The sequence below is a fragment of the Fukomys damarensis genome, unplaced genomic scaffold, assembly GCF_012274545.1.
Source record: "Fukomys damarensis isolate Sample0158 unplaced genomic scaffold, DMR_v1.0_HiC HiC_scaffold_23, whole genome shotgun sequence".
NCBI classification, from domain to species: domain Eukaryota; kingdom Metazoa; phylum Chordata; class Mammalia; order Rodentia; family Bathyergidae; genus Fukomys; species Fukomys damarensis.
This window is the reverse complement of record NW_022900935.1, coordinates 12,751,788-12,769,226: the sequence shown is the minus strand read 5'-3', so window position 1 is coordinate 12,769,226 and position 17,439 is coordinate 12,751,788. Positions and strand designations below refer to the sequence as shown.

General features: G+C 37.5%; 1 protein-coding gene across 5 annotated transcripts in view; it reads left to right on the top strand.

Annotated features, from left to right (window-relative positions):
* Positions 1–17,439, top strand: part of Zmym4 (zinc finger MYM-type containing 4) — a 115,321-nt gene that overhangs the window by 16,308 nt on the left and 81,574 nt on the right. The window contains exon 1 of one of the 5 annotated variants that reach the window (XM_033767704.1): positions 1,918–1,942. The exons of the other annotated variants lie outside the window; for them this stretch is intronic. The gene's annotated coding sequence lies outside the window, so the exon portion shown is untranslated. Of the gene's footprint in view, positions 1–1,917; positions 1,943–17,439 lie in introns of those variants that run through there. 5 annotated transcript variants of the gene reach the window in all.

Below are 17,439 nucleotides of genomic sequence, written 5' to 3'. Positions count from 1 at the left end.
TGGGGTCCTATATGCCTCAGTTATCTGAATGTCAAATTCTTCCTCTCTGTTTGGGAAGTTTTCTGTCATTAATTGTTTGAACAGCTTTTTAAAGTCATTTGTATTTTCTCCTGCTACTTCATGAATTCCTATCAGTCTTCTTTTATTCTCCTTTGCATCATCTAGGAGTTGTTGGATCAATTTCTTATGATCTCTTACTGTTTTTAAGAGACCTCTCTTTTCATGGTCACTGACTGCAATCTTATCTTCTATATCTGAGAGTCTATCTTCGCATTCTTTTATTCTGTTGCGTAAACTTTCAATAGAGTGTTTAATCTCCTGGATATCTGTTTGAATCTGCTTTATGGATTCCATTTCTTTCCTATGTTGGGCGTTTATTTTTTCCATTTCTTTCTTATGCTGGGCCTTCATGGCTTCTATCATGGTCCTGAGCTCATCTATTTTTTTTGTCAGTTTCTGCTCTAGAGTCTCAAATCACGACTTCCATTTTGCGCACTATCTCTATGGTTATCTGGGAAATTATTTCTGTTTTGAATTTTTCTAGAGCCTGATTGATCTGTTTTGTTACTTCCTGTGCTTTGAGTTCAGGGTGTCCTGGTGGTTCACTATTGGGCTTTTCATCCTCATTTGCCATTGTTGAACTGGAAGTCTATCCTGTGTCTTGCTTAAGTGTTTCCTCATTTTTATTTTTCTTGTCGGACTGTCCTTGGTTTAATCTCTGTATTATTACCCAAATCTTCCTGATATAGTTGCGCCCTAGCTTCTGTGTCTCTAACGACCCCCAGACATTCTCATCTTCATAACATCAGAGAAAACAGCTCATCAAATCAACCGCAATGCTTTACCCCAACTGATACAGTCAGCAACATATTAAGATCAAGCACAACTTTGACACTGAGCACCGGTAGTAGTCACTAGTCTATCATCCTTAAATCATTTGAATTAAATTGAAATCAAGAAGCAGTCCAGAACATGTCTGCAGTGAACAAAATTTCAATATAGTGCATTTACCCATTTAATGGCTCAGACAGAGCAAGAATGCAAGTCCCCTGATCTCAGTTAGCTGATTGCTGAACCCCATGACGCTGACTGACCTCGGGTTGCAAGGGCCAGATTGAGTTCCCCATCCTTCTGAATGGTTGAACTCCACACCGTTCTATTACAGATTTCCCATGCCCTTTCTTTAAAGATGTTCAAAGTTGGAAACTCAGAAAAATAGCCTTGATGACCACCTCTGCCTCTGCAGAGTGGGTCTGAAGACTGGCACAGTCAGGAGGACTGAGAGTGCGGGGGTGGGGGGAGCTTATGGGGGTTCAGGGGTGCCCGGTGCTTGGGCGATGGCGGATGGGTCGGGAGCAGGCGTGGTTCTCCTTCCCGCGGTGGATCACGGCCCAGCCTACCTCCCAGGCGCTTGAGCGATGGCTGCTGGGTGGGGAGCAGGCATGGCTCTCTTTCCCTAGGTGGATCGGGGCCCAACCTACCTCCCGGTGCTTGAGTGATGAAGGCTGGGTCGGGAGCAGGCGTGGTTCTCCTTCCTGAGGTGGATCGGGGCCCAGGCTGCCTCCCGGCGCTTGAGCGATGGCGGCTGGGTCGGGAGCAGGCATGGTTCTCCTTCCCATGGTGGATTGGGGCCCCCTTTTTTTCTCATTTGCAGATAATACTTCATTGAACTCTTTGTTTATTCCTGTAACCATACTACTATATTGTTTTAATTAATTTAGTTATATCTTGATTATCTGATGGAATACATCTTTGTAAATTACTCTTTAGGATTGGTTGTCTCTATTGTTGCTTGTATTCATGTCATAATATCTTGCTGTTCTTAAGAAAACAGAATCAGCTGGGCGTGGTGGCACACACCTGTAATCCCAGCACTTTGGAGGATGAGGCAGGAGGATTGCTGCGAGTTCGAGACCAGCCAGGACTACATAGTGAGTTCCAGGTCAGTCTCAACTACATAGTGAGACTCTGTCTCAAAAAAAACTGAAGAGAGAGAGAGAGAGAAAAGAAAACAATCACATAAGCAGAACTTTCTAGAAATTTGATTATAATTTTTTGAATATATTGATTAATGAAGTGACATCATTATGACATTGAGTCTTTCTATCCATGAACTTATGTCCTTGTTTAGGTCTTTAGTGTCTTTCATTAAAAATTTATAATTTATCCTATAAAAGATTATTACGGTATTTATTTATTATATTTTTAGTATTGAAGTTTTATTTATATGTTGAATAAGATTGATGCCCACTTTTTTTGCTCCAGATGGGTAGCTTATTGTGCTAACATATATAATTCTTACCTAAATAATTTTTTCATCACTGGACTAAATTAGCACTTCTGAGATATTAAGTTAGGTGTGTGTGTGTGTGTGTATGTGTGTGTCTAGTTTTAGAATTTCTACTATTGGGCTGGGGATTTAGCTCAGTGGTTCGCCACCTGCCTGGCAAGCGAGAGGAAAAAAAAAGAATTGCTGCTATGGCCTGTTGATATATTTATATCGATACCATATTGATTTTATTATTTACTATATTTGGTCTGAGAAGTTTTTGGCTACCATATTTTTATTGGACTTACAGTATAGATAGGCATTTATCGACTGAAGCAGGCCACTTTGTTGGTTTGTGTTTGAGACAAGGTTTTACTTTGTTGCACAGGCTAGCTTCCAAATCCCCAGCCTCATGCTAACCTCATGCCCCATTGCCCAAGTTAGTTTTTGTAATTTTTCATTATGCCATTTGTGTACATTAGCTTTTCATTGCTGTGACAAAATACCTTAAGAAAAATCAAATGAAAGAGGGAAACATGTAGCTTGGCTCACAATTTCATAAGTTCACAGTTGACTGGCTGTGTTGCTTATGGGTCTGTGGTGAGGCAGAACATCATGCTAGAACTGCAAGGTGTAGCAAAGTACAGAGGAGGAGAGGTGGGGCGGGAGCACTGAAGTGGGAGGCAAGATATACTTAGTCTCTAACTAGGACTTACCTCCCAATAATGTCATTAAATTATCAGTCTGTTATTTTAGTTATTCTTTTGTTGCTGAGACAAAATACATGACACCTATAAGTTAAAGGAAGAATGATTTTAGCTCATTTTGTAGAGATTTCATTACATAGTCAGGTGGTTCCAAGGCAGGTTGGTATGACAGGAGAAATAGTTCATGGTATAGCAGGCAGGAAGCAGCAGCAACAGTGAGCCTGCCTTTCCCTTTTATCAGATCCAGGCTACAACCTTGTTTTTTGGTGCCTCCACCACTCCCAGGGTGAGCCATACTTTTATCTGTTTCCAGAACAGTGCTAAACCAATCAGTGGACTGATTCAGTAACACACACCCTTAATCCAGCCACTTCCCAGAAGCCCCATCTATGAGTGTATGATGCCTTGAAGGGGGGACATCTAGGTGCAAGTCGAAAACATCCATCAATGGATTAACTCATTGATGAGACTGGAGACCACATTATCCAGTCACTTAACAGATGCTCCACTTTTGGACATTGCTGCACTGTGGATTAATGCTTCAAATAATGAGCCTTTGGGTGGGAGTCATTTCAGAGCCAAACCTAAAACTCAATTTTAGCATTTTATACAGAAAAATGTTCAGTGTGTGGTGAAATGCATGTCTAACATTAGGCCCTGGGCTCAATCCCAGCCAAGGGGGAAAAATTGGAATTAAAATCGAAGACTCCATATACTTAATTCTTTTTTCCCAATATTAGAGAATGAACTCAGGACCTTAACACTGAGCTGTATCTCTAGCCCTTTTTTATTTTTTATTTTGAGATAGAGTTTCATTAAGTCTATAAGTTGCCCAGGCTGGTCTGGAGTGCTGGGATTATAGGGATGTGCCACAAAACCTGGTTTGAATCAATATTTTCATTATGTCTTTGTATGAATAGTAGGCACATCTTGTCATACAGATCTTGTTTTATGTCATGCATTGAAAGTTTTATTTTCATATAATGGGTACTATAGTTTTTCTTATATTTTGTTACCTTTTAAAATAGCAATTAGGCGCCTCAGAGCTACTTGGCTCTGTGAGTGCTGTCTGGCTAGTCTAATAAAGGTCTGTTTTCCAACTAGTCTGGTGTGTTCCTTCCTGGGTGAATCTCATGGCTGTTGAGCTCTTCGGAGCGGTAAAGTCGAGCTCTTCAGAGCAGTAGAATCAAGGTCCTTGGAGTGGTAGTAAGACCTTAGGTCTTACATTTTTGGAGGCCCCAGCGAGATCCCCGGGTGGGAACTGTAAATCCGGCCGAGACTTCTCTGTAGCAGAATCCAGCAGGAGATTCTCAGATATAGACCTTTGAAAAGCTTCCGGAGGTAAGCTTTCGACTGGTTGTAACCATTAGTTGTCAGGATCGAGGTGGCTGACGAGCTGGGAAGCCTCCCCTGCCCCTGCGTCTGATGAGGACTCTGGGTAGAGTAAAGCTTTGATTTTGTTGTGGCACCTGTTTGTCCTTGTTGTTCTTACATCACTGTCTTGTCTGTTGTGTGTTAATTTTCGTATTTTCTTAGGACAGAAATGGGAGGATCTTGCTCCTAGAACATCCCGCAAGATTGCTTTCTCACTAATTTTAAATTGTTTTTTTTTTTCCCCTGAGCAGGAGAATGAGTATGGGGTTAAATTGTCTCAATGGAAAGCTTTGCTCCCTGTGTCAGTTGGAATGGCTCCTTTGAGCCAGGCCTCTGTCGGGCTGTATGGGGAAAAGTCACTGGACACCCCAGCTACCCCGACCAGTTTCCTTATATAAATATTTGGGTCCAAATTTTGAAGAGCCTCCAGCAGCATTGGCTAGAAGAAAAGGGGCTAACTGACGCAGCCCATATTGGGCCTAGACTGAAGTCCAGCCAAAGGGAGTGACTGTCCGTATCCTCGGAAGGGAAGAGATGCACCCCAGGATTTCCTGGGTTCCCTTTCTAGGACTCAGAGGCCAGCTCACCGGTAGCAGAACAGAAAGAAGGCGAGTGAGTGAAATCGTCTGTCTGAGTGGTGAGATCCCCTGGGCTACTCTCTGGTTTGTCTTTGGAAGGAGCCCCAGGGAGGCAATGTGTTAACTTCTTGTGTGACTGTGTGTGTGAAAGAGACTTGGTTAGGAGAGTGAGTGAAATGAGCTACAAAAGCCATTGGTAACCTTGTCTGTGCACCAAAACAAAGGGAGGGAGCGCTTGCGCTTAAAGAGCCCTCCCAGTGTTGTGGAGCTTGTGTGGGTCAGTCCTGCAGGTCTGGGGCCACGCGCTTAGATAGGACAAAACAGAGACTCTTGGGACGAGAAACTCTCCTTTAGTCCAAGTGGGCCTGAAAGCGCTGGAAGCTCACAGCCAGGTTGACAAGTGAATGAGGCCGTTTTCTGGAACGGCACCCCACCCTTTGTCTTGTGTCACCGGACAAGGGAATATCTAATGGTCATGGGGAATGCTAATACTAAACCAGCTTTTCTTAAGTGCATAATTCAGAATTTTGATAAAGATTTTGTGGGGCACTGTGAGATAAAACTGCTTAAGAAACTTTGTGAGTTATCGTGGTCTCAGCTAAGCAAGACTTGGCCCCCAGAAGAAAAAAAAGAAAAAACTCTAGACAAAAGGAAAGTTATCTGCCTTTGTTTTGTTTACCTGAGACTTTGACAACTTGGAGCCTTTTATGCTCGAGGAGCTGCTCAAGCTTCTGCTCCGAGGTAATCAGCTACTAGTGAGAACTATTTAGTTTTGGTCTTAGAACAATTACTTGACAAATCTGTTGTTTTCCCTTGGTGAATTTGCCTCTCAGAAAATGTGACATTGATGCAGGCAAATCCCAGTGTTTCCCCTTTGGAGGAAGTCGAGCTATTCCCCACCCCACTTGAGTTGCTAAGAAGGTGTGGAGTAGGTGGGGACAAAACCAGAATTATTTAGCTTTACTGCACTGGAGGGTGCAAATGGGAAAGCGTAGTCAGACTCAGAGAAAATGGAACAGGGCTTGCACTCAGAAAGAACTAAAATGGGGAAAAAAATAAACCTTTGATGGATTAAAATCGGGTAGGAAAAACTCTGATAAACGTACAATAGAGAGAGGGGAAACAAAATAAAAACACTGCAAGCCAGAGAAACTGCATTTGTGTTTTACCAGACATCAAGAGATTTTTACAAGAAAAATCAAGTTATAAATTTTAACCATTTGATAAATGTATCTTTGTTTCAATTTGAATTAAGTTTAATTGGTGTGCTTAAAGGCCTTCTTGTGCATTGCAAATTCTTGAATCACGATTATAGGGTTACTTGCTCTTTTCTGTACTTTGTTGATTAAAAACTCAAGGCTAATACTGTTCCATAGGTAGCCAGTCAAATTTTAAGATGTAACAATCTGAGAACAGGAAAAAATAACATTTTAAGATTTTTTAACAGCTAAAGTTTGTTATAGAAGGTTAATAGTAAATGAGACAGAGGAAGATATTAGGAAAGCTATGGGTAAAAGAGATATACTTTTGATATGAAAGGATTTTATATGTTTGTCTTGTTAGAAAAAGATAAAGAAAGATATACAAGACCAGAAGGTCTAAGTATGTAGAGAAGGTGTATGGAAATGATTTATGTATGTTTGCTTATTGGTTTTAAGTTTGTTACAGAAGGTTTACTTTTACAGTAACAAAGAGCTTTCATTCCTTCTAATTCTACAAGAGATTTCTGTTAATTGATCTGCAAAAGTTTTGACTAGTCTTAAACTAAAAGCGGTTTTAGGGCTGGGGATTTATTTATCTCAGTGGTACTGCCACCTGCCTTGCAAGCCCAAGGACCCAGGTTCAATCTCCAGTACCAAAAACAAAGGAAAATGGGAGATTTTATAATTTAGTTGGCCAAATACATTTGAACGTATTATAGTTTCACAAATTGTCTTACAAGTTTGTGTCTGTCCAATTGTTTGAAAAAAGTTTGTCCAATTATATTTTGATTGAAATGACATCAAGGATTCAAATAATATCGTTACCTTCTATAATTTGGTTTTATAAGTTAAAATTCTGTCAAGATAATTAAATATAAACTCTTAGGTAAAAAAAAATAGAAATTAAAAAATTTCTAGGTTTATGTAGGAAGAAAAGTAAAAAAAAAGCTTAAACAATTCTTAATAAATCTAGGGCCGGGGATTTAGCTCAGCGGTTCGGTGGCCTGCCTTGCAAGCCCAAGGACCCGAGTTCAATCCCCAGTACCAAAAAAAAAAAAGAAACTATATCCAATTCTTAATAAATCTACTAAGCTTTAAAATAAAGTCTGCTTGGGTGGGGGATTTAGCTCAGTGGTTCTGCTGCCTGCCTCAAGAGCAAGGTCCTGAGTTTGATTCTCCAATAACCCCCAATAAATAAATAAACAAACAAATAAATAAAGTCTGCTTATGATATAAAATCCTACTATATAAAAGAATTTTCCCCCAGTGACTGCTTCAATTACATAGTTTCATTGATTTTGCTAAAATTTGTAGTAGTTCTTTAACCATCAAGGTAGTAGTCACTGAGTTAATAGCTCCTGATTCCACTTAAAATAGTTCTTTTCCTTTCCTTCCCTTCTATGCACTGCTGAAGATCAAACCAAGGGCACTGTGTAAAGTAGCACCCACTGAACTGTGTACCCAGCTTTTAAAGTACTTCTTGTATTTTATCATTTGACGCCATTTTTTTTCTTGATTTCTGTCAAATAGGCTTAGGTTTTGTTGCATTTTAAAGAAAATACATCCTTATTCTTTTTTTCTTCATTGTTTTGGGTGCTGAACACTGAATCCAGGGCTGCGCATGTGCAAGGCAGACACTACTACTGGGTTAAGTCCTCATCCCCTTTCATTCTGTTTTAAGGAATGACTGAAGAATAATTTGTCTTTGTATATTGTTGGCTTCTATTGGTTAATATTTTCTGAAAGATTTTCCTGATAAAGTTTGTGTAAAACAAGGGTGATAGCATTGTTAAATTTTTTATGAACTTCAACAGGAAACCATCTGAGCTTGGAGATTTCTTGATCTGCAGTTGTTTTAATTGTTTTTAATTTAATTAAATTGTTTTTAATTTAAATTATTAATTCACTTTAATGAGGTAGTGTTAAACCAAATTGTGTTTTGTCTTGTGTCTTTTGGGGTAGGTTATATATTTCAAAGAATGTTTCATTTTATTTAGGCAAAAGTACAAGAACTACTTTGTTTACTAAATCATCTGTGGAGGTATACTTGGGTTGCTTCCTTCTCTTAGGTGTTGTGAATTGTACCCTGAATTTTAGGAATACAGATACAGTATCTCTGAGACACTACTTTCAGTTCTTTGGGATCATACGGTAATTTTATTTTAATTTTTTAAAGAAACTACCTTCTTGTTTTTCATAGTGGCTGCACCATTTTACGTTAGTTCCAATAGTGCACAAGCTGGAAAGCAACAACCTCTTTATTATTATGGAGTTTTCTTTTTCTTCCTTTAATTCTGTTAGTTACTAATGTTATTTATTCCTTTTTGGAGATGCAGGTTTACATTAGGTGTATTTTTTTCTCTCTCTCTCTGAAGCACTTTAACATTTCTTGTCATGCAGTCTGCTGGTGATATATTTTACTTTCTTTTTTGAAGATTACCTTTGATTTATTGAATTTAAACTAAGAAGTAAATTTTTTTTCTTTCTGCATTTTTAGGTTCAAAATTTTGAAAAATTTCTTCAAATACTCCTGACTCTTCATATTATATAACAGATGAATGCTCTCTTGATATTATCCCCCCCATGTGATTGATTGATTGATTGATTGATTGAGACAGGGTCTTGCTTTGTACTTCAGGCTGGCTCTGAACTATGTAGCCTCAAATTCACTTCACTCCTCCTTCCTCAGCCTTCTGAGTTCTGGGATTACAGGTGTGTGCCACCACACCGGCATTCTTTGTACTTTTTATTGCTGCCTTTCTCTTTTACTGCTGTTTTCTTCTGTATTGTCTGTTTCACTATTAACCTATCTAGTGATTTTTATTTTAGAAAAATTTTTTAGATCTGGAAGTTTTATTTTTTATTTTTTGGTACCGGGGATTGAACTCCGGTCCTTGTGCTTGTGAGACAGGCGGCTGAACCATTTTGCTAAATCCCTGGCCCAAGAGCTAGAAGTTTAAAAAAAAAAAAATGTTGTTTCTAGTTGTCTCCTTAGCATGTTTATATTTTGCTTTATTTTTTTTTTTCTTTAAAGAGTGGGTGTTCAGTGTTTTTTTGACATGCTGTTTAGTTTGAATTAGCTTGCTCTTTTTGAGATTTGGCACCTCTCTGGCTCACTTCATTTTACACTTAGTTTAACCCTGTTTTGTTTTTGCTTCTTTTGAAATTCTCACTGTGAAATTCAAGCTGGTCTTGAACTCACACTATAGTACTGGCAAATTCTAAGTGATCCTCCTGCCTCCGCCTTCCAAAGCATGTGCCACCACACCCTGCTTAACCTTGTTTTTTTTTGTTTGTTTTTGGTACAGGAGATTGAATTCAGGACCTTGAGCTTGCAAGGCAGGCAGGGCACCAGTAAGCTAAATACCCGGCCATTAACCCTGTTCTTTTTGTTTTTTTGTTTTTTTTTGGTACCGGGGGATTGGGGATCGAACTTGGGTCCTTGCGCTTGTGAAGCAGGCCTGAAGCTAAATCCCAGGCCCAACCCTGTTATTAATGAGTGATATTTCTCTTCTGATTGTCCCAGGTATTTGACAAAGTCTCTTTTTGCTTTCTTAAGAAAAGATTAATTTTTAGACCAATTTTAGACCAGTTTTAGGCTTACAACAAAATTGAGTGACAAAATACAGAGAATTCTCAGGGTTCTGTGTGTTTTTTAAACATTTGTAACACTTTAGTTGCACACCTGTAGTCCCAGCATTTGGGGAGGCATGAGTTTGAAGCCAGCCTGACCAATGTAGTGAGATCTTTTCTCCAATAAAAAATTAAAAGAAATGGGGATATAGGTTAATGGGAGATCACTTGCCTATTCTATACCAGGCCCTGGGTTCAGTCTCCAGTAAGATACATACACGCACACACAGAAATTATTCTTCACTTACGTATCATTAAAAAATTACTTTCAATCAAGTACTGTGTTTTACTAATCCTGTCAGTAGTGACTTGAGTAAGATTTTTTCTTTCTTTTTTAAACATCTCTATTGGCCATTGTAACATGAGCTAGTAGAAGTGGTATGTCATGTTTAATGAGCTCATGAGAGTAATAAAACAATGATGTTATAAATTTACTGTACCAATGTTTTTGTGGAGAAAAAGTACAAATCGCTGTTTCTATAGTTATAAAAAGATTATTGTAACATTGTGTTTTATCTGGATTATAAAGTGTGAGATTAAAAATTAGGTTCTGGAGTTGTACAGATCCTTGACTAGAAAGAAATAACTAGCTAAATGTTGGGTGTCAAGGAAGGAAATAAAATAATTGAAAATCGTTATATAGATAACATTATATTACAGAAATTTGGGGGGGGCGGTTACTGGGGATTAAACTCAGGACCTTGTGCTTGTGCAAGGCAGGAGCGGCACCACTGAGCTAAATCCCTGTCCCCAGAAATTTTTTTAGTTAGAATGAAAAAGATAGCTAGAATGTTTTTGGATCATTAATGATTGGAGCAAAGTTGGAATTGTCTCCTCATACTTCTTTGGTATTTTGCACCTGCAACCATTGGCGTAAATGACTTTTGTCTTTTATTTTTGTTTGTTTCTTTTTATTCTACTTACAAAGTAATATGCTCTCTGAACTATTGTAATATTATAGTACATGTACATTTTCAGTCTGGGGCTTAGCTCAGTGGTACAGTGCTTGCTCATCATGTGTGAGACCCTGGGTTTTATGCTCAACACTATCAGAAAAAAAGCTTACTTTATAAAATATATAATATCTTTTTGTAGTTATGTGCTTCAATTGCAGTTAAATATTTATATAAGTTCATGTATGTCTGATTTCTTGATCATTTTTCTCATAGCATTACTGGTATCATTGATCATAATCTATTGTCTTTGATTGTCCTCATGGTGAAGAAACATATGATTATGTGTTCCGTAACAGGTTTTATAGTGTACTGTATTTATTGTTTTGGTGCTGAGAGTTGAACGCATGGCTTTATGCCTGCTAAGCAGATTCTCTATATATACTCTTGGGCACTGTAGTATAGTTTAACAGCATAATAAAATAGATGATTATAATTGGTAAAATCAGATTGATTTTATCAAAAATGTTTCAAGTGTTAACATTTTTTTGTTTTGGTACTGGAGATCAAATTCGGGATCTTGTGATTGTGAGGCAGTCAGCAGAACCACTCTGCTAAATCCCCGGCCCTCAGTGTTAACATTTGTTAATCACCTTTTTATTTTTATTTTTTAATCACCTTTTTAATAAGTTATCAAATTGGTTTAAATATTCTGCAGGCTTCAAACTTTGAAGTTTTGCAGCACTGTTAGAAATATGTTTTACATTGAGACATACACTTGTGTGCTCACAGATGTTTTCTTCAGGATTGCTTGTTGTCATTCTGTATGATGCACTTTGCTTTTTGTTTTTGCCCATTTAAAAAAAAATTCTGGACATGGCTAATACTTGTAGTTTGAAATTTTGTATTCTAGGTGTTATTCCATTTTCATGAAAAGTTTTCTGTTGGTTACTGGACTATTAATAACGAAGAGTCTTCTTTCTCAGTCTAGGATCTTAGATAAGATTGCCATTTTTTTCTATTACTGTAAGTGTGCCCTGATGAGAGTCAGAATCTGTTACTCAGGCGAAAGCTGGAGTGGCTGTTGAGAACCATTTAGTAGAGTAAGTCCCTGGCTTTCAAACCTTTGAGTTCTGAACTTTCACAGGTTTTCTTAAGAACGAATCTGACTTAGAGAGTATCTAGTTGCTGCAGACCGTACAGTTTGGCATGCTTTCCTCATGCTTACTTATTGTAATGGTATTTGTGATTGTAGGTATATAGTTTTAATTATGCCTTCTTTTTACACTAATGAAATCTTTTATTTTATTTTTTTTAATTGAGTTTATTGGTACAATCTAGGTATACAATACAGTTACATTCATTATTGGGATCCTGTACCTTTACATGATAGGTCTTGATTCTCATTTTTTCCCCTTGTCCCTGCCCTCCCTTCACCCCTCCTCCTCTCCCCATTTACAAACACTTTATTTCCATTTTTTCAATTTCTCATACTTTTTTTCCTCTCCCTTATTACCTTTCCTCCACCCTTCCCACTTTCCCCACACCTTCAGCCCTTTACTTCCTATTTCATATTATTTATTATCTCATTAGAATTCTGTGTAGTATTGTAGTTTTTCACACCAGAGAAACTGTTCGTTATTTCAGTTAAATCTCTGTATGAACATTAAAATTGGGAATCCTAAAATAAAACTAAAAAGGAAAGTAAAAGAGAAAAGGCAATGATGTAAGATTAAAATAATCCTTAATTCTGAAGATGAAAATGGTCCCTTAACGTATTTGAATTGCTTCTTGGTCTTGTAGTCTTATCTTACTCTCTTTTTTTCATTATTTAGAGAACACTTGATTAGTTTCTGTAATCAAACCCACGTAGATAGGACCTTACATATTTAATACAGTGCGTTACCCCTGTACAGATGGAAAAAAAATTAAAAATAAAAATAAAAAAAATTAAATTTCTAGACCAATATGGCTGTTCATTTCTGTACAATGCCAACTCAACACAGTAAATTGGGATAACTTTTTCCAAAGTTGACAGCACCGTTAGTTACCAAAAATTCAAATTATATATATATTTATATTTATATAAAAAGACCAATAATAGCGGTATGTTATGCATCAATAGCAGCAACAGCTTGTCCAGGTTCTGCATTCATCTGAGCAAAATTACAGACATTCAGCACACTCCATTAAAAAAACAAAAACAAAAAAACAAAGAAAAGAATAATATCCAGAAAACAGCAAAGTTCTGTTGCTGCTGTGGTTCCTGCCACCGTTTTTTTGTTTGTTTGTTTTTTGTTTTGTTTTTTCAGCTTTAATTGAGTTTATTGGTACATTTTAGAGATACAGTACAGTTACATTCATTGTTGGGATCTTGTATCTCTACATGACAAGTCTTGGTTCTCATTTTGGCACCATTTTTTTTTATTAGCATCTTAATCATCATCTCGAAAGAGAACATTCTAGAGTAATATCATTAAATATAGCTCTGATAAAGCACAGTCACTACTACATATCACAAAGCAGGTACTAGATATTTTACATTCAGAGGTATGATACGGTGCCGTCCTACATCAATAATACTAGAATCAGTTTTGGTTTGAGATTTGCTTTGTCCACAAATAAGATTGCTACCCCTGCTTTTTTTCTGGGCTCCTGTCACATGGAGAATTGTTTTTCCATCCTTTCACTTTCAGTGTATGGGCTTCTTTTTGCACTTGGTGTGTTTCTTGTATACAACATATTGTTGGATTTTGCTTCTTATTCCATTTTGCCAGTCTATTTCTCTTGATTGGTGAGTTGAGGCCATTGACATTGCTGTTTATAACTGATATGTACTGACTTATTATTGACATGTTATTGGCCTTTTGTTGACTCTTTTTACTTTTTCACCTTCTGCTTTTAGTTTCTTGCCTTGCCTATTTGATTTGCTCTGTTGGGCCTCATGGTGTTGTTGCCTTCATTGTCTTTTTCTAGGATCTTGTTTAGAATTGCTTGTAGTGCTGGTTTGGTATTCATGTAGTTTCTCAGGTGTTCTTTGTCGTGGAAGTGTCTTATTTCCCCCTCCATTTTGAAAGAGAGTTTTGCTGGATACATCAGTCTAGGTTGGAGGTTGTTCTCTTTTAGTACTTGAAATATCTCATTCCAGGCTCTCCTTGCCCCAAGGATTTGTGTTGAAAAGTCTGCTGTGATTCTGATGGGCTTTCCTTTGTATGTGATTTGTTTCTTTTCTCTTACTGCTTGTAGTATTTTGTTTTTCTGTTGGGTTTCTGGGATCTTGATTATTATATGTCTAGGTGTAGATTTTTTTTGATTGTAGCTAGTTGGGGTCCTATATGCCTCAGTTATCTGAATGTCAAATTCTTCCCCTGTTTGGGAAGTTTTCTGTCATTAATTTTGCGAACAGCTTTTTTAAGTCTTGTATTTTCTCCTGCTACTTCATGTATTCCTATCAGTCTTACGTTATTCTTCTTTGCACCATCTAGGAGTTGTTGGATCGATTTCTCATGATCCCCTACTGTTTTTAAAAGACCTCTCTTTTCATGGTCACTGACTGCAATCTTATCTTCTATATCTGAGAGTCTATCTTCGCATTCTTTTATTCTGTTGCGTAAACTTTCAATAGAGTGTTTAATCTCCTGGACATCTGTTTGAATCTGTTTTATGGATTCCATTTCTTTCCTATGTTGGACATTTATATCTTCCATTTCTTTCTTATGCTGGGCCTTCATGGCTTCTATCATGGTCCTGAGCTCATCTATTTTTTTTGTCAGTTTCTGCTCTAGAGTCTCGAATCATAACTTCCATTTTGCTCACTATATGGTTATCTGGGAAATTATTTCTGTTTTGAATTTTTCTAGTGCCTGATTGATCTGTTTTGTTACTTCCTGTGCTTTGAGTTCAGGGTGTCCTGGTGGTTCACTATGGGCCTTTTCATCCTCATTTGCCCTACTCTTTGCCATTGGTGAACTGGAAGTCTGTCTTTGTGTCTTGCTTAAGTGTCTTCTCATTTTTATTTTTGTTGTCAGACTATCCTTGGTTTAATCTCTGGATTATCACCCAAATCTTCCTGATATAGTTGCGCCCTAGCTTCTGTGTCTCTAATGACCCACAAACATTCTCATCTTCATAACATCAGAGAAAACAGCTCATCAAATCAACCACAATCCTTTATCCCAACTGATACCATCAGCAACACATTATGATCAAGCACAGCTTGGATACTGACCACCTGTGGTAGTCACTAGTCTATCACCCTTAAACCATTTAAATTAAATTGAAATCAAGAAGCAGTCCAGAACATGTCTGCAGTGAACAAAATTTCAATATAGTGTATTTACCATTTAATGACTCAGACAGAGCTTGGACGTAAGACCTCTGATCTCAGTTAGCTGATGGCTGAACCCCATGACTCATACTGACCTCAGCCTGCAAAGCTCAGATTGAGTTCCCCAACCTTCTGAACGGTTGAACTCACACCGTTCTACTACAGGTTTCCCACGCCCTTTCTTTAAAGATGTTCTAAGTTGGGAACTCAGAATAATACCCTTTATGACCTCCTCTGTCTCTGCAGAGTGGGTCCAAAGACTGGCACAATCAGGAGGTCTGAGAGTGCGTGGGGGAGTGCAGAGGTAAGGGGAGTTATGGGGGTTCAGGGGCGCCCATGCAGCTACCTTCCTGGCGCTGGAGCAATGGCTTCTCCAGGCGGGAGAGGGCGTTTCTCTCCTTCCCGCAGTGGATGGGGCCCGGGCTACCTTCCTGGTCACTAATGTAATCTTTTAAAAGTGAGCTGTTGTTTCTGTGAATAATCTGAATGCCTTAGACTCTATAAATCAGTAAAAACATAAGAGTGTATGTGTCTTTATAATTTCACTTTAAAGAAACTCAATTGCAATTCTGAAGATTACCTCACATTTATTTAAATTTTGTTTTTCTTTCTTTTTTTTTTTTTTTAACCGGGGACTGAACTTGGGACCTTGCACTTGCAAGGCAGGTGGTGACCTCACATTTATTTAAGAGAGAAATATATGAACATAGCTGTCATCAGAATTATGGCTAATTACCACAGGCTTAGCAAAGGTGCTTCTGTATGTCTCAAGTAAAATAAATGTGTAAGGCATTTATGTTTCATGTTTAATGGTTTCTGGCTTTATAGCAATGTTAACAGTTGAACTGCATTTTGTGATCTCGTAGATTAAAGAGGCTTTTATTATGTAGTAGCCTGTGTTACATCAAATGGCAACAATAGTCAAGTCATCTCTTGTGACAAGTTGCTAATTTGAATTTTTATTTAAAATGTACTTAGGTTATCTCATTTTTATGTTTATTGTTTGATTTTGCTTTCCTAGGGTTTTGCTTTGATTCTGTGTTCCTTTATATAACAGAGAAAGGTAGCAGCTTCAGGAAATTGTGGAAGTGTGATTTTTTTAAAAAGTTGAAATTATAGTTGATACTACTTTATTTCTGAAAATTGTACTTTGATTAAAAACAAAAATGTACAGAAGGAATTAAGTAATAGAACAGAAAGTAACAGTCTTTTCACAGTGTTCATTTACACAGTAATTGAGTTTCTTGGTGCTTGTACCTTAAAATGAAATAAATACTTAGAAATAAAATTAGAAATAATATTAACCAGGGAGAGATCTTTTGCAGATGGGAACACTCCGGAGGGAGGGAGGGATGGGGGAGAACGTAGGAAAAGGGGTGTAAAAAGAATTAAGAATTAGATATATTCACCAGCTCTCCACAATGAATGTAATCATTATGTACTGCAAACATGTACCCTCAAAAATAAAATTTTGAAAAAAAAAGTACATACCATAGAAATATTAGTATACTACTAAGGCCACAACTAAGGACAAAGAATAAAAGTTCACTTTCCCTGGCATAATGACATTTGCTGTCAGTATCAAATATTATCCTTAAATTGTTTAAAATAACTAATTCTCCTTTCATAAAATCTAACCTACATGTTACCCATTGTACTCAGTACAGCCTTTATTGTATAGAGATTCACATCCTGAACATATTGATTTTCCTCTTAATGCACACACAATACATACACATACTCACACCCCAAATCCTCCCTGGGGATCAAAGCCAGGGAACACTGAACTATATCCCCAGGTCTTTTTATTTTTTATTGTGAGACAGTGTGGCTTGCTAAATTGAGATTAGACTGGCCTCAAACTTGTTATCCTCCTGTCCCAGCCTCCTGAATAGCTACAGGAACTACAGGCCTATGACACCACCCCTAGCTCTGTTAATACCTTTGTGGCATTAACACATTTCTGTGCACATACTACAAAGCTGTAATATTCTCCATCTTCAAAGAAAAAAATCTCACAAACACAAAAATTTAAAAAGGTCAAAAAGTATCGACTTCAGATTTTAGTTTCATCTTCTTTAGAGTAAAATTCCTTTGAAGGGTTACCTGTATGTATGGTTCTTAAGTTATCTCCTCTCAGTCTTTATTGAGATCATCCCACTGGCTTGTGCACTCATTTTACTACTGATACACTTCTTGTGCAGTTAGAAGTTCTTTTTTGTTTTGGTACCAGGGATCAAACTCAGGACGTTGCACTTGTGAGGTGGGCAGCAGCGCCGCTGAACTAAATCTGTGGCCCAGAAGTTCATTTTAACTTTGTCAGTAATAATAATGATAAATTCTCAAACTTTATTTTACCAGTCATGTTAATATAGTATTCATTATGGATGGTTATTCCCCTTTTCCATCTTAGTATGTTTTTCTGATTCTTTTTTTTTTTTTTTTTTTTTTTTTTT